This window comes from Sinohyriopsis cumingii, chromosome 19 (assembly GCF_028554795.1).
Source record: "Sinohyriopsis cumingii isolate HCF-2022 chromosome 19, ASM2855479v2, whole genome shotgun sequence".
Taxonomy (NCBI): Eukaryota; Metazoa; Mollusca; class Bivalvia; order Unionida; family Unionidae; genus Sinohyriopsis; species Sinohyriopsis cumingii.
In genome coordinates this window covers 68,272,099-68,291,417 of record NC_142979.1, presented here as the reverse complement: position 1 = coordinate 68,291,417, position 19,319 = coordinate 68,272,099, and positions in this window count along the sequence as shown.

Genomic DNA, 19,319 nt, shown 5'->3' with positions numbered 1-19,319 from the left:
GAGTATTTGCTTCAACTAGACATAAGAGTAACTGTGCCTTTTTGTATTTTTATTTGTGAATCACAATAATTTTATATTTAATATATTGTCATTTTTAAATATTTATATTAATCTTTGCCCCATTTAGTGTATTACAGTTTGTGTCAGTTAACATTTGTTGTCTACAACAACACTTGGTTTGTACATATAACAAATTATTCCTTTAATCATACATGGTTAATATTTGACAATTGCAATACCTTGCCCACTTTTACATTTATACAACAAAAAGTATGAATTTTATTTTACATCAGGGTGCTGTTGATGGCTTGTTTTTTTCCTCATGTTGAATTTAAAATGTAAGGGAAATTTATACACATTGTCTACTGCAATGTTTTGTTCCAATGCTGATGCATCAATTGTAGAAGTTTTACCATGTGCAAGCATAGCATTGTTTTATGTATACTGTAATTTGATAACCATCTTAATAAATAATGGTTACAACCCATGCCAACAACATTTCTATGTATATATGTTTGATATAGCAGGAGTTCCTGCACACAGAAGTTTCCATAAATAGTCTAATGTGTTGTTAGAATGCAGTGAGTAGGTTCACATCCAGTTTGCAGTAACTTGGGTGATGTTTTTGAGCGAATAGGGAGATATGTAAATGTCTCAAATGCCAGTTATGTCACACATGACATTGACAGTGATATGGCATGTAACATTGTTTGTAAAAGTCACAAGTGATTGTGAAAGCTGCATTACCAGCAAATGAACAATTTTTTTGACATTTTGCTGCTGTTATGACATTTATTGTTGATCCTGCAACTGCAATGTCCCAAATTGTGGCAACTACTGTTGAGGAAGTACAGATACAAAGGCAAATGGCATGTTCGTTTAGATGATATACATTGTTTCATCATGTAAGTGGTTCTTCGTCATATCAGCTACTTTGTAGATATGATACAATGGATTTTTATTATTTTTTGTCAGTGCATTCTGTCTTGTTTTTACTGCACATGTTGATGCATCTGTCAGTCTCTGTTTCTTTAACATGATATTTTACAATGATTATATATATATTGTCCTTCAGTCTGATTACCTTCATAGCCATCAATCCACCCATCGATCTGTCTGTCTGCCTGTCTATAAATAGCATTTTCCAAAATAATAGTATGTATATTATCAAACACACATAACAGTATTGTATTGTATCAAACACACATAATAGTATTGTATTGTATCAAACACACATAATAGTATGTATAGTATCAAACACACATAATAGTATGTATATTATCAAACACACATAATAGTATTGTATTGTATCAAACACACATAATAGTATGTATAGTATCAAACACACATAATAGTATGTATAGTATCAAACGCACATAATAGTATGTATAGTATCAAACACACATAATAGTATGTATAGTATCAAACACACATAATAGTATGTATATTATCAAACACACATAATAGTATTGTATTGTATCAAACACACATAATAGTATGTATAGTATCAAACACACATAATAGTATGTATATTATCAAACACACATAATAGTATTGTATTGTATCAAACACACATAATAGTATGTATAGTATCAAACGCACATAATAGTATGTATAGTATCAAACACACATAATAGTATGTATAGTATCAAACACACATAATAGTATGTATAGTATCAAACACACATAATAGTATGTATAGTATCAAACACACATAATAGTATGTATAGTATCAAACACACATAATAGTATGCATAGTATCAAACACACATAATAGTATGTATAGTATCAAACACACATAATAGTATTGTATTGTATCAAACACACATAATAGTATTGTATTGTATCAAACGCACATAATAGTATGTATAGTATCAAACACACATAATAGTATTGTATTGTATCAAACACACATAATAGTATTGTATTGTATCAAACGCACATAATAGTATGTATAGTATCAAACACACATAATAGTATGTATAGTATCAAACACACATAATAGTATGTATAGTATCAAACACACATAATAGTATGTATAGTATCAAACACACATAATAGTATTGTATTGTATCAAACACACATAATAGTATGTATAGTATCAAACACATATAATAGTATGTATAGTATCAAACACACATAATAGTATGTATAGTATCAAACACAAGCAGTTTTACACTGACCAAACAGTTATGACAACATTCACAAAACTACTAAAAGTTCATCAGAGAGGTAAACGTTTTAATAAAATATAAATTGCTGTTGAGAAAACGTCATCTTGCCAGAAATTATAGCAGATTAGAGGCTTTATTAATGCATAAATTAAACTGATCAATAACTTGGATATTATGGACGAATTCAGCTCAATATTTAAACCTTCCTCAATCTCCTGATGGTTTTCCTCAATTTTAATATAAGAAGTTGCTAATACTGGCCGTGAAATGTTTTAAAGTATTAAAAATACAGATGGACAATGACTACTTTGTTTCAGCTGCAGTAGTCAGCAATTTGTTCAAATACTTGTCTTAGGGTTTCAGAATCTTCAGTAGCATGTGACATTTATGGATATTTATGAAATTTGCTGGGTCTAAAGCACACATTGCAAAACCTGCCAGTAAATAGCGCTATCTCTAGACATTTACTGGTGATGTCACTGGTAAATTTCACAAGTGACATTTACCAGCATCTATGACATTACATGATCTCAATGACAGTATCAGATCTCTCATTATTTACATATAACTCAACGCTACAAACTTATTTCAAAATGGCATAAAAGATTATATTCAGAAACTTTCATTGAAACTCAAGATTATTCATGGCCAGTTAATTTTAATTCATCTAACACAGTGTATATAGGTAACCAACCCAGAATTGAACTATTTACCAAAACTTGAATTCTGTAGATAGATAAAACAAATGAATTTTTTGCATCACATCATCATCTGGGAGTCAAGCTAACACCATAATGTTAATATTATTTAACCTGCCTCATGTTGCACTTGGCATCTTAAAAATCTAAATTCATTCTTTCTAAATATATCCTCAGCATGATTTACCTGAACCTACCTCCCCAGTCCCAGAATGTGGATCTGAAGTGTTGACATGTATCTAGTGCTACCCTTGAATAAGTACCACTCAAAGCAACTAGATTAGATCCTGGTCTAGTATAGTATGCAGGTAGAACAGAGTTTATTTACAACAGTTGCAGGGCCATCTCTGACAGCGAGATGTTCTAAAATCCTTAATAAACAATGGCTGGATTACATAACAGATATATATCCACCTTACAAACATAATATCCTACAGTCTATGAAACTTGAACAGTCATTACTTAAAAATTCCATCTCTATCACTGTCTGTGGTGAAAACATGGAACAAGTTACTACAACCAAGAAATTACTCTACTATCTGAACATTTAAATAATAATATTAAAAAATTCACTTATTTCAGCACCCACCTACCATGCCTGTGGCAGTAGTAGAGCTTCTGTTTTATTAGCTAGATTGAGACATAAATGCAGTTCTCTTATTTATGGTATGTTTTGGTCAGACTTACCACTGGGCCCTTTCTGTACCCATAGACATCCTAACCTGTATAAAATTACATGTACTACCATTTTATTTTTAATTCTAGAATATATCATTCATATATATGGACCAAAATGACTCATATGCAGTTAGACAAAAGGAAGTTTCAAAAATTGATCATGAAATAAAACTTTTTAGCAATATACATGAGATTTTATATATAAACACACACATGTAAGATGTTTCTAATCCATTTGCATGGTATATATTTTCTTCCAGGCAAAAAAAATATCTTTAAACCAACCAGTACTGTAACCTTACCTTATATTGTCTGATTCCTTTGAGCTCAAAGCTGACCATGGTATGGATAATTAAAAATGTTAATTTTATTTTATAAAAATGTCACAACAACGGTAACAAATTACTGAATCCATACAACAGTACAATATATTTATTTGCTATTTTTCTGACAAAATGATACATACTTTAGGAAAAGATGTTTGGCAAGTATCACAAGTACAAAGGTAAAAAAAGGCCTATGTTTGGCAAAAGTACAAAGGTAAAAAGAGGCCTGTGTTTGGCAAGTATCACAAGTACAAAGGTAAAAAGAGACCTATGTTTGGCAAGTATCACAAGTACAAAAAGAGGCCTATGTTTGGCAAGTATCACAAGTACAAAGGTAAAAAGAGATCTATGTTTTGGCAATTATCACAAGTACAAACGTAAAAAGAGGCCTATGTTTGGCAAGTATCACAAGTACAAAGGTAAAAAGAGACCTATGTTTTGGCAATTATCACAAGTACAAAAAGAGGCCTATGTTTGGCAATTATCACAAGTACAAAGGTAAAAAGAGGCCTGTGTTTGGCAAGTATCACAAGTACAAAGGTAAAAAGAGACCTATGTTTGGCAAGTATCACAAGTACAAAAAGAGGCCTATGTTTGGCAAGTATCACAAGTACAAAGGTAAAAAGAGACCTATGTTTTGGCAATTATCACAAGTACAAAGGTAAAAAGAGGCCTATGTTTGGCAAGTATCACAAGTACAAAGGTAAAAAGAGGCCTATGTTTGGCAAGTATCACAAGTACAAAGGTAAAAAGAGGCCTATGTTTGGCAAGTATCACAAGTACAAAGGTATAAAGAGGCTTATGTTTGGCAAGTATCACAAGTACAAAGGTAAAAAGAGGCTTATGTTTGGCAAGTATCACAAGTACAAAGGTAAAAAGAGGCTTATGTTTGGCAAGTATCACAAGTACAAAGGTATGTAGATACATATCACTCTTTAAACTAAAACTGCATAAGAAACTTCAGTTTGAGAGTTGACCTTTCATAAATAGACACTTTTAGCAATCTCATCTCATAGTATCCTTGGATTTGTCACTATTACAAGGAGTATAAAGAAAATGAGATTCAAAGTGAAAAGTCACTGCCAGGCAGCAGTGAAATGCAAAGAACATTATGTAACATTACGAGTTGCTCTGATTTATTTGAGATCATTAAATTTGAAATATATCCATTTTGTTCATTGGGTCAAATTTGTTTATTTTTTTTTGGGGGGGGGGTAATAAATGTATTTGTGGACAAACTTATTTTATCTATATTTTCCATTAATTCCTCCTTTGCTCCCCACTCCTCCAAGGCATTTTTTACATTTTTTTTTGTTGAATAAATTATTCCTTTAAACTCAAGGCATGCATTTAAAGCATATATCATATATGTTATCATTTATTAATGTGCCTATATGGCATAGAATTGTGTATTCTGAATTTTGAACTAAAATGCACTTGGGTTTTGATACCAGGTACAGCATAATTTGAGAGTGGTTCATTTACATCTGAAGTATTTTCAAAATACTGAGTTCGGTTCACCAGTTGCTTGCAATGAGAAAATTGATCACCTTGAGCTCTCTCTCCAAAAAGATAACACCATAACTAGGGTACTTTTTGAATTGGTCAGATAGTATTACCTCAACATGAGTTTTACCAGGGAGCTGTCCACTTTATGGATGGCTTCCTGAACAAAACAAAAAGCTCCAAGGCAATATATCTTACAGTGGGCTCAGTCAATCCAAACCAGATATTAATTGTGTATTGAAAAATACTGACACCAATAACCTTTATGGGAGCAATCTTCAGCTGTAGAGATATCAGAAATAAAATATTGCATTCTGTTTCACTATCCATATTTTGTGATAGAATTGTTTATGTAATAAGATATTACAGTATTTATTCAAAATTTTACAGATGGTCAGATCTATGTTATGTAACACCATGGTATTAGACTATAGTCTGTTTTCAGGTTGGTTATTTTATAACATAACAGATGAATTGAATTCATTTATACGTTCCATGTATATAAGGGTGATAAAATGTTCAAGTTGTTGTAATTCTGTGAGACTATTCTTGTCAGATAAAGATTCACATATAAACCTGGTCATTATAATAATAAACTCATACTGTAGTCTGATAAAAATGCAACAAGTAACTTCATGTGCATGCATGCCTAATATATATCATTGTATATGTACTTGACCATGTTACATGTCATTATATTTAGCTGATATTTTGGAAGGAGGGGTTAGTAAGACTGTCAGGTTTCATATAACTTTGTGATGCTGTCCATGATGGACTTTGGCTCAGACGATGATACTGGTTTTCTATGGTGAGGGAACAAAGCTTCAGGACCAATAGTTCTGCAGTGAATAAGGTGATTCTTACAGGATGTTTGGCAGACTGGGAGGGGCAGGACATCTGCATTGGTTCCTTGACCATTCAGTGAGAGCATTAGAAGTTTAAATACTTAGTGATTGTCAGTTGGATGCCATGAGTTATGTTCTGCTGTTAAATATTCAGTATCACTATCTGAGTGAAAATCAAATCAGTATATTTAGTGCATTTTAGGAATGAAATTCAAATATATATTTATGTGTCCTATTTGTGGATTAAAGATTATGGATGATCATTTCAAGTTTGTTGTCCGAGTCATTCATTTTTCAATCACATCATAAATAAACATCTCAATCACAAATCTGCTTTCAGTGTTGTTGTTCTAATTAAGTCCCAACCAAGATCATCCTGTTACACTATAATTAATTCTTATGACAGTCAAAGAGGATGGTGCATCCACACCCAGATCCATAAAAAATAATGTTAGTCACATCACTTTGTACTCCTACTTTTCCTTTGAAATTAATTGTATTTCTCTATTCTTATTTCACACTAATTGATGTATAATCTTAAAGAACTATTTTACACAAAAATATAGAATATTCTTTAACTGTATGCCCATATCAGAATCAATAACAATTCAAGCAGCTGATAAAAGTTACATTGAGGACTTAATTAAGAGTGATTGTCTAATTATGTATCTTGAAAGGTCATGACAGGTAATTAGTTTTCTAAAATACAACTGGCTTGCATGTTTGTTTTGGTGATGCATGTCACACTAGCTGACAAGTTGCTATCCCTGAGGATAGGAACAAGATTATAATATCTAGCTAATATAATGAATTTTTCCTCAGGGCTGTTCCAGTAAAACATATACCCTCCGGGGGGAAGGCACTTTCAAATTCAACCAACCCACAACAGAAGCAATTTAAAAAAATTATGATCCACTGTCAGATGTGTTTTAATCGAGAAACACTGCCCCCTACAGAAGTATATTTTTTAAACATAATTTCTGGCTATGGGTTAGTGGGCGGTATAAGCGATTTTAATATTGGGTTGGGGACAGAAGCGATTTAAATGACAGCTGGCTGGAGGTAATCTACTAAATTCATATACATCATATAATCTACTGCATATTTTTATTTGTATTCATTCATTATAGTCAGTCTTTTGTCCTTTTGTTTGTTTGTCTGTCAGCCAAGTACATCTCTGATACTGTGAAATCACAGATTTTCATGGTGGTTTATTATTTGTAGATGTCATTGATCAGTCCCTTAATACCTACTAATTTAACATCCATGAATACAGATTTTATAATAGATATTTCTATTCTAATACAGAAATCATGAATTTGTATCCTTGCTAAACTCTGTGTTTCCTAAAGTGATCAATATGTCTTGCTATTTTTCTTTGTTCTCAGGCATGCTGCTTTTGATTAGAATAATAGTTAAATCTTGTATTGCTTTAAATGTGTGGTCAGATTCTATGATTCATTGTTATTGTTTTTCCCAATAAATGTTTTGGTAAACTTATATGATTTGTCAGAAAAAAAACCAATGATGCCTGTGGAGGTGATGTTGCATCATTTGTCTACTTTTACACTATATCATTTCTTGTAAGAGCATCTTTTTCAGTTAATGATGTCTTATTTTTACGCCTTGTTGCAAGACTAATATAAAGTTATAAAAAAATATAGCAAGTCAAACATTTTTATATCATAGATTTTTAAAAAATGGATGAAAGTCAAGGAATAATTTTTCCCAGAGCACTCATAAAATCAATGTCATTGCAGTTAACTGTATTGTCAACAGCATCAGCATCACTGATGGCCTAGCAGTAACATACTGCACTTTCAATCCAGTTGTCACAGGTTCTATCTCCCACTTCTAGTCTTTCATGTGTGACTTATACCTACGGCCTGAGGGGCTTTCGTGGCAGAGTGGTATAAGATGTTTGTCTTGTGATACAGATCTTAGGGGCTTCCATGGCAGTGGTACAAGATGCTTGTCATGTGATTACTTGCCTCCAATGTGTAAATGAGAATGTTGCCAGTTACTTGTGGAAGGTCATTGGTTCTACATAAGTGGTGTTTGGTGTCTCAAAAAGACTTTGATTTTCTTCTGTAGTAAAACTGGCTGCCATATATAGATTCTCTTCATCTGAAAATGGTGTAAAGGCCATACTGATCTACTGAAACCCCGAGATCTCATGTCTAAATGACTTCAGCTGTTGGAGATAAATGTCAAATCAGCAGAGGCTCCATGTGCCCAAGTGTACTAAGGTGCTTGCTTTTACATCACTTAAACATCATACAGAGTGAGTTTGTGTCATAGATCAACCAATTTAGGTTGGTGGTCTTTCGGGGTTTTTCCTCCACCTAATATATTGTCAAAAAAGCACCAAAAACCCCAAAATCGAACCACACTGAATCAACCAACTAATCAACTGTGGCAACAGCAGCAAAGGTACTAGTCAATCAATTTTGCCACAGCTGTATGAGTTTACAACTTTTGACTCAAGTAATTTGTGTAGACCATAGAATATCATCAATTATGCCTGTCTGACAGTTATCTAAAAGTCATCATCAGTTGGTGCAAACGGATTTTTCATTGTGAGCGTATGAGATGGAAAAGTCTTGAGCAATCCTGCATCACACACTGACGAAAAGTTTACATTTTAGCTCACTTAAATTTTCTCTTAACAATGTTCATTGTTCCAACCAAAACTGTTATAACTTATTCAAGCTATATTCACCAATATCTGATGATATGCATCTGTAATAAATATTTGTAACAAAGTATGAGAATGCATCAATGTTTTTCAATGATGCATTTGAATTGAGCAACAACAACAACCAACAAACCAAGAAATAAAATTATTCACATCTCTCAGGCAGAAGTAGGGTATAAACATAATCTGCCAAAAGAATTTTAATTTTGTAAATTTGCCAAATATTTTTTCCAACCATACTGATTCATTGGACATATCATGACACCAGAATGGACAGAAACAGACCAGAAGGTTAAAATCAATTTGATACAGCTTTCAAGTAACTAAATTCATATTGGTTTAGTTAACTGTACACCCTTTATTGTCTTCCTTTTGATGAAATTTCTTACTGACGCTAAGAAAATAATGTTGCACACATAAAAAAAGAGGCACACTTCTACTCATTATTGTTTTTATTATACTTCTCCATTCCAGCCTGTTCTTATCATCTTCTCCCCCACATACCGTTTGTCTTGATTATGATATGTATCTAAATTTCTCACTTACTTTTCCTACTACTATATAAATGTTCTGTGAATATGCATATCAGTGTGAAACACAATGGGGAGACTAAATCTAAGACTGAAAACCTCTACATTTCTGGATGTATTCTACTTGGATTCCATATTTCTGCATAAAACTCATGAGTTCAATACTCTGCACTAATTCAGATCCCACTGTAAATTTGTGCAAACACCACGATATTAAAATTCAGGAACTTTAAATTTTGAGTGCTCATGATCAAATTTATATCAGTATAGACACATCTATGATGACAGCTTTTGTGACGAATAAAAACCATAACAGCAGCACCATTTTCTGGATCTATACAAATTTGAAATGTGTGCTTTCATTACTGCACCAGAGTCAGCTGCTGATTTCAGTAATGAGTTATCCAAACTTGGGTCTGTAAAGGGATGGAAATTATGTTAATAAAACAATGTCCCTCACTTTTTTCAGTTACAAGTAGAATAAGCTCTCAAAAGATCGTTTTTACTAAAATCTTACTTTCATTATCAACCAATCAGGGACCGTCAAACACATATATACTCTATTTTATCTTCACTGATTTATAGTATGGTTCTCGTTCTTTCACATCTGTAGTAATGGGAGTCCTTGAACAACTCAATGGTTGTAAGCCTTTTTCGACCATGCTGAATGGACACACTGTAAGATAATGTTCAAGTAACAAAAATACCATGGGATAACCAGAGCCCAATAAAATTTAATAGTCAAGTTATCTCCTCTGCAGGGATGCTGCCAGGATTTCAGGATTTACTCTAAGTTTTGTGTGTGTGTGATCTCCAATGAGGAAGTGGTGGTGGTGGGAATAGCCTTTGTTAAATATCTCCCTAACACTTAAATATCTGTCACTCTTTCTTACTGTTCCACTCTATTACAGCTCTACTGAAATCAAAATTCTCGAAGAGATATCATCTCTAGTTGTATAGCGATTATTACTGTGATGTCATTGGGCATGGTCGCATGGTTGTGGTGGGGTCTTGGTTGGGATGGCATAAAGACCATAGGCTTACTCCGTATTTAACAGCTAATTATCATGTTGTCAAAAGAATTAAAAAATTTCTAGCAATTCAGTTGGACTCGGATACTTGATTCATAGTCAATGAACAGGTTCTAATACTGATGTATTTATTTGGAGCTATGTTCCTACATCACGTTCAAGATTTGGATATACCAAAGGTGAAATTGGTACAGTTGCATCCTAAACTACTATCGTGGCTACTTCAGATATTATTTAATGTGAGACTTTAATGCAAGAACTCGTAGCTTCAGTGATTTTTGGGTTAAACAAATTAATTTTTTCTCAAACAACTCAATTTGGTGCAGATTACATTGTTTTTTAATGAGACGGTGAGAATTCTTGATGTGTAAAAATTGCACAAGAAATGAACATCAGATCAGAAAATTACTACCACTGGGAAAATACTGATAGGAATATACAGAAATAATGATATAATTATTTAAGTAGAATATGTGGTGACAATATGAGCGCAAGTTCTACAACTTTGTGCAAAATACATCTTGTACAACTATTCCGTTCTTTCTAACAGCACTGTAATATGACAATAATTTCTGTCCACTTTTTACTTTAGTCCCTTGCTAATTAATAGTTTTAGATTTTACAACACTAAGCACATTTCACCTTTTGACAATAACACATCATTACAAATATTTAGATTGCAAGAAAATAGAAGTTACAATTTTATTAAAAGCACTGGTACCAGTAAGACTAAAGGAGATGGTAAAAAAAAGAATCAGGATGGACAGTTTAGTAGTGTAGTAAAGAATCCATATATCAGAATGACATCAAGTATTTTTTCATCAATTTCATCATCAGTTAATGATACTACTTAAAAATGTATTGTACTAGATAATAGACTTTTTTAGTTATCTATTTTGCAATACAAATACCAAATGATGGCTTGGAACTAAGTGCCAAAAGGTCTGCAGAAAATACCACTATGATCAAAATATACATAGGAAGAACCGAACACAAACAGGACAAATTTTATCCATCTTGCTTTGAGTTTACACAGATCAGTCAGTCTCTTATGTTTAATCATGTCATTTAATTTTTGCACATAGAGAGCATGTACATCATTTGGTCATACATCTGCATGATACAAAAGTTTGTCTTATTATTCTTTTGTTGCTCAGTGATTCTGCCAACTTGAGATCTACACACACTTAATTATGTTGTATGGGGATTCTCTGATATTCCCTTACAGCATTAATCTGTTAATTGTTTCTGAATTTAATATGATCCTCCTCCTCGGTGTACAAATGTTATTCTGTGCTGTGAACTCCTTTCATTGCCTGCTGTCTGAAACGCATATGCATAACTAGCTTGAACAAGTTACTATTCTTTATGGTTGTGCAATTTTCAACATCTCACATGTATGGCCTCATGGGTATTCTCTCTTGGATATCTCTGTCCCAAAAAGAAAAGTTTTGAACCAGAGGTCTCGTTAGGATTTTAAAACTAAGAGTCCATGGCTCCCATTTTGGTAAAAAAAAAAAGAGTCCCATCAGGAAAAGTTGCAGTCCCCTCTCAGAAAACTATGCCAATTATAATAACTATTGGTTGCCACAGAGTTTAATTTCTTCATTCTTTATAACACTGACATAGCTCTTGCTTGTCCATCAGAGTTTGTCTGAATTTTTTTCGATCTTAGGAAGGTCTTATTCAAAGCACTAGGCTAGGCATCACACACTTTCTTACACTTGGCTGATATCCCTTTCAAACAATCAGTTATAGCAACTTTAGCCCTCTCCTGAATCTCACAATCTTCGTCAGTTTGCCGTTGAACCCCAAAATATTCATTCAAGTCTTATGTCTCAACATGTCACGATTCCGAGGTCACGTGCACTGCTTATTCCGTTACACTCGGAAATGAACACAAGAATGAAAGCTAAAGTTGTTTATTTGATGTACTGTTATAAATGACCACATGTACATCTCTGGGTATTTCTGCCCCTGAATTCAAGCACTGTAAATATCAGTAGATTTTCCCACCCAGCTGCCAGTCAAAGCCTTTGATCTCGCCGCTTAGCTATTGCAACATGTTCTTTTAATGTACTCTTATGGTGACGACGGGGGGGGGGGGCTTTCAACCACTAAATTCTGTCATTGCAAATATCATCACTGCTAACTGATTAGCACATTTTCCCACTATGCAGGTGACTGAAGCAGGACTGGCAAGTCTTTGAATTTTACCGCCCGCCTAAATAAAAGAAACTGGCGTCCAAATACGCGTGATATAAGTGTTTCCGAGACCTCTGTCAGTTTTCACTAACATGAACCCTGCCAAAGATTCACTTCCTTGAATCAGTGTTTTGCTGCCTCTTATGCCAGATTTTTTGCTTCCATGATGCTGTATTAGGGTTTTAAGTCCAACATTCCCATAGTCTGCTTGTTTAGACAAGGGTATATTTAATAAATATAACCGGCATATTGTCCATCCAACACGTACATCGGATTTGCACTCAACATCAATTTCTGGGCTCAAAATCACACACTGGTATTTCCAGTGACATTTTTCCAATGTCCAACAGACCGATATACATGAAATTGATTGTCATCATAGCTATCACCAGCCAGTATTTGCCGACTGAAAACTTCGTCTGAGGACAAACCGTGTTGTGATTCAACCATTTTGGTTTCCTGTGCCCTTATTGGAAACACGCATTTGTAAAACTTCTGCGATAAAAGTATGGCTAAAACTCCATAAAATGCCAGTTCCAGGGCCAATGAACGAATCAAATTTCGTTTAACAGTCTTTTATCTCGAACCGAAGTATCCAGATATCTGGATGTCGCATCAAACGTTGTGAGACAGTAGCGGCAGTGTGAATTACGTCGCGAAATGCACTTTTAAAGTTAAAGTTAAAAGTTTAATAAAAATTGCATCCTCGCAAAGCACATTTTTTATATCCGCGGCGTTGACGTAATTTGCCGAACGCGTATCACTGCTTTAAAAGTACGCGAATTCGTACAAATTACGTTTACTGGCATCATTTTCTGACCCAATGTTTTATTCACGTTAGACCGCTAGGAGAGGGGTAGATGCGATTTTAAATATATATTCGTTTTTTTTTTTTTTCTTTCTGACAACCCCACCAGCGATTTCTCATTTTGTTAGCACAACCCACAACAGAAGTGATTTTCCTAACCAACTTTCCACTGTCAGAATCAAAATAGTTCGAAACACAACCTCATACAGAAGTTTTTTTGAAGTGCCGTCCCGGGGGGGGGGATATATGTTTTACTGGAACAGCCCTCAGACTCTTTGATATATGCATTTTTTTTTCTATTTTACGGGTGTTCTCACAAACTAGGACCACCAGTGTCCAAATAGAGCACTAAACAATCAGTTGGGTAATAATAGTCCATAATTGCCTTTAATAAACATATAATGGTTATTTGAAACATATTTTGTTGTAACCTTTTTGTTTATTTGAACTAGTAAATAAGTTTCATGCCAAATGATAGATAACTTTTTAAAAAAAAGCTTTGCAGCTGCATGTACAGCTCACTGGACACTACAGAATATGTGTGATGTAACATTCGTACATGACAGTAATCTGAAAATGAGATGGAGAACAGTTCTACTACTGAGCAAACAGTAGAATCCAGGCCATATTAGGGCGAGGGCCAGTTGGACAGATTTGGCCCAATAAGACCCTGTGCTCAAAGGGGCCCTGTGCATTAGTAATTTATTAAAAAAATATCTATAGAGAAAAATTAATTTTAAAGCAATGGAAGAAAATTTTAAGTTCAATATCATATAAAACTTGTTTAAAAGTTTATTTCCAAATAACGTGCTGACAGGGGGCCCCATGCATAAATCCAGGTGGGGCTTTGCCAAAATGATCCAAATCGGGCCTCGCATTTGCTAAGGCTGTTCCTGATTAGGGTCCTACCTAACTGATATCAAGGTCAACTTGGATAAACTGAACAGATGTAATTCTCTGTCTTATCACACAATATTTAGGTGGTTTCATCATTTTAAAGATGTAATCCATGGATGATGACATTCTGGAAGATATGTCTGAGTGGTGAACAGGAAAATAATTGGTTTTCGTCAGGGTCATACTGGGTAAACGTGATCTGTAACAAGTACTTGCTTCTATAACCTTCCAGATGATTACATGACCCCTTGTTTAAGTTTTAGAAAGCCCATATAACCCATGTTTTGCAGAATTATTCTCAGTTGCAGCTGGACCTTTTCTTACGGAACAAGAACAGTTTTTATAAAAATTTATTCAGCTATCAGAAACCAGAGTGATAATTCTTGTTTCTACAAGGAACTGTAGACTTCAGCATTACAGATTGCAGCGTTATGTCATCGTCTTCCATCTTGGATTCTTCGTTGGGATTCGAACGTGAAGTCAGAAGAACATTTTGTTATTAGGACTACTAAAATTTTATTCTTGGATTAATTTTGGATTTGATTCTATAAAACTTAAGTTCATATTTTTTCATTTTTACAGAATTTTTCCAGGAAAATAAATTATTTTATTTTTCAAGCTTGTTGTTTTCACTCTTTCTTGTGTTACTGTTTATTCGAGCCTAAACAAGTGACATAAGATGGCATTGCCTTCCCTACATAGGTACAAAATTGCTTGTCTCACTAATTTGCCCCGCTTTATCCAAATTGTTTGTCTTTCTGGGAACAATATGTACCTGCGCAAGGTAAAACTTTGTACATCTGTCCACTTATTAATGTGATTGGATCAAATACATTTTATTTGCTGTCACTGTAATAGTCAAACAGATCAACTAGCGCACTATATGTCATGAAACTAATACTTGAAGGGAGTTGGTTTCACAGGCTTCTCCGATGCAAAAGAGTGCTGCCCTAAGGGCAGAGAAATCACGTTTTCACATTCGTCTAAAGCATCAGATTTAAAAGGCCAATTTAATTATGTTGGTTTGGCAATGTATTCTAATTGCCATATCAACTAGTCTCAATTAGTATGTATTTATTGGTGATTGTAAGTGCTGCTGGCCAAACATATTGCAAGCATTTTCCCCGATACCTCAATTTTGAAACAACTGAATTGAAATAACAAACCAGACAGAGAAAACTGACCCTAATTCAACAGTCAGTGTGCAAATGACACCAGATGTCATAATTTTGTATAGTGTGACCTTGAAGAATCCTACATAGCACATTACCCCTATTACATCTATGCTCTGGCTCTTGAATCCCATTTATAGAATGAGAAAGAATTTTGAAACACTAACATAAACTTTTTTATCATCAAGGAATAGCAGCAGTGTTTGCAGTTGTATGATACAACCCTCATGCACTCCATGAAAACAATAAAAGGCATGTGATGTACATTTACAACTTTCTCTTAGCTGCACTGATCCACCTACACATTCTTAGCCACACATCACTTCACTGAGCCCTTCACTTTTATTGTTCAGTCACAAGTTTGACAGGTTGTTTCCCAGTGAAAGAGTAACTGTTGGACACTAATTTAATTTACACACACACACACACACACACATATATATATAGAGAGAGAGAGAGAGAGAATTATAAATATACACCAGACAGAACAGAAAGTGCTATCCCTGGATTCTATAGAAGAATGTTTGATAATAGAGATAAAGAATTAATATTTAATACAAATAATACTATCATACAGGTTAAAGAATTTTTTTAATTCGTATTCTATGGAGATTCGAACCCAGGTCCTTGGGTAAATGGCACCCATCACCTTGTCTGCACACACGAGCCCATTTTCCCTCACAACTAAGCACACATCACCAAACAATGATGCTACTTAATCGGTGTGATATGCACTCGTATTTAGCAGACACACTCGCATGATGACCTAGTAATTAATTCTCATCTATCTACACAGTTTTATATATATATATATATATATATATATATATATATATATATATATATATATATATATATATATATAAGCAACCAAATTCAGTGAATCATTGTCCCTCACCTGTACTGAGGTCACCAAAAGTATACAACATAGAAATCTATAATTTGGCAGTGATCCTTGAGAAAGAGCTGTGGAGTTACTAGGCAGACATGGAATGTAACCAGATTTCATATCTCTATCTAAGGGCTTTGGAATTAAGTACAGAAATGGGTAAGAGATTTATTTGTGACTTTGTCCTTGAAGATAAAATCCTGATGTGATACATGTGATATGAGCTAAAAGAGCAAAATAAGTGCTCCATGGTTCATCCCTGAACCTCAGACAGCTGTCAAGATATTAAACAGAAGTAAAAGCATCCATAAAATATATATACCTCCGACCTTGACCTTGAAGATAGGACTCCAAATGTGGAATCCAACAAGTCTTCTATTGACATTAAGTAAGTGTACCAAATTGTATCTGTATCCATTTATCTTAAACAGCTCCCAAGTTATACAGTGGAATGCTAACAAAACCAAAACTAGTGGCATGTAAGTTTTAATGAAGATGGGACCCCAATTTAGTACATGACAAAAATAACAATTTTCATCCTTGAATCTCAAATGGCTCTAAATTTATAGAATGGAAAGTACAGTATGATAGAAAACTGAAAATACCCATGACTTTGAATACGAAGACACAACGTCCCATGTGGTTTACAATGCAAATGAAAAAAATGAAAAGCTGTAAACTAGGTATAAAAAGTTTCATTGCTTCATCTCAGACAGCTCATAAATTGTTGAGGAATTGAATGTGTGATAGAGAACTGAAAATACTGATACATGACCATGATCTCAAAGGTATGACCCCCAATGTGGCAAATTGAGACATTTTCTAATGATCATAAACAAATTTTAAACATTTTGCCAGTGATACTGGCCATGACCAATATAATACATGACATAACTTCTCATGAAACAAACTCGTAACACGTTTCATTCTCAAACACAAGTTAGAGACTGGAATCGTATGTGATGGAAGACTACAAATATCAAGTCATGACCTTCACCTTGGTGATATGATCCACAATCTGGTACGTAACACAACTTCTCTACAGTAAGTATCATACCTTAATCTCATCTAGTTCTAAAGTTATTGAGTGGAATGGAGAGTGTATGGGAAATGTAATATATCAAGCCAAAACCTTATCTTAAATACAGAAACCCCAATATGATTTACAGCACATTCCAAAGATCACATGTTTACCAAGTTCCTTAATCTCAAATGGCTTTAAAGTTGTCGAGTGAAGAGGAAGTGTGATCAGAAATGTAAAAGATTGACCTGTGACCTTGACCTTGTAGATTCCCTCCTCCAGTGAGGTATGCTATCCATCTTCACATGATGTATGAGTATACCAAGTCATCTCTGAATATCAATTGGCTTTATAGTTGTAGAGCACAAACAAAAATGTGACATGGGTGGACTGGAAGAGTGAACGAGATAGATGTATAGAAACATATATACCATAAAAATGTAGGAAACAAATATGAGACTATTTCCACATTCCTTAAGACCTGCTGTATTTAGAACCATAATGCCAGTTTATGGTGTAATGGACTGTATGGTAATTAGATAACTGCTGGTACATTTATGACCACACCTTTAAAAACGTATGAGAGGCTAAATTTCTCAGTTGTCTTTTTTACATCTTGAAATATAGGAATCAACATCTCTGATAATTAGGAGATCATGGAGTGAACTTGTTACTACTCCAGATGCTATATCTCTGATCTTATTTTGATGATCTTGGAATATACAGTTTGTTCCATCAAGAGTTTGATATTAAATTGGTGATAACAATTCCAGTTTACACTTACTAGCCTGTCAAGATGATTCTGGAAAAATGATAATAAAATCTAATTTGTTCACTTTTCTATGTAAAATTTCAGCTACTGGCATGAAATTGTACTTGCCCAACACATAGTTTTAGTTGTTTGGGTTAGCTTGAATAGGGGACTGCAGTCCCCTGAATGAGCCAGATCAGCCCATGTAAATGAGGTGAGCTTCGATCAGACTGGCTGTGTTTTGTAACCAGCCTAAAGTCATATTTTTTTATTTTAATTAAATTAGGAAAATCAAGATTTTGGATGAGATCAACAATAAAAAAAAGATTTAGAGTTTGATAAAGAATGCATATTAATAAACTGACCTTGCATCTAACTAGCTGAATTTGAAAATGTTCTGAAAGCCATATTTTTTAAACTTGCAAAATAGCCTCATATGATCAAGGTCTTACAATGATAATGAGTGACGTTTGCTAATATTAATGAGGTGATCTTCCTTTTGATTTGTTGGACTTGTTAACTATAGAAAATGCATTTCTGACCAGATTTTGATTCAGCTTTGATCAATATATGTAGACTTCAATCATGAGAATCTCAGATAAATACAACTGTGAGTGAGATCCAATCATTTTAATTAATATGTGATTTTGCATCTGATTGGCTCAGCTAGTTAACACTTTTAATTTCTTTTAAGTAAAAATTTTAAACATAGGCTTACATGGTCAAGCTATCCAAGAAGCTTTATTCAGAGCCATATCTACAAATACCCATAAGGTATTCTTGTATCTAGCTGGTTATGTTCTTACCACTCAAAAGACCATATTTTTCCCAATTTTAATCAAACCTGGCATATAGTAATTATCTTAAGATTCTGGAAGGTTAAAGCATTTTTTAACACAAAAGTTTGTCAATACTTAAAAGTAATCTGGCCCTGTCTTTACTGGAACTAATGTCTACATTGCTTTTATTGATACTTTGATTCTCATTGCTCGGGTCAGTCAAGCAATCAGCCAGGAACCCAGTGGGCCGGTCTATGTACACTGTAACATAAAACATACACGTTCCAATCTTGATAACTTCAGTATCCCTT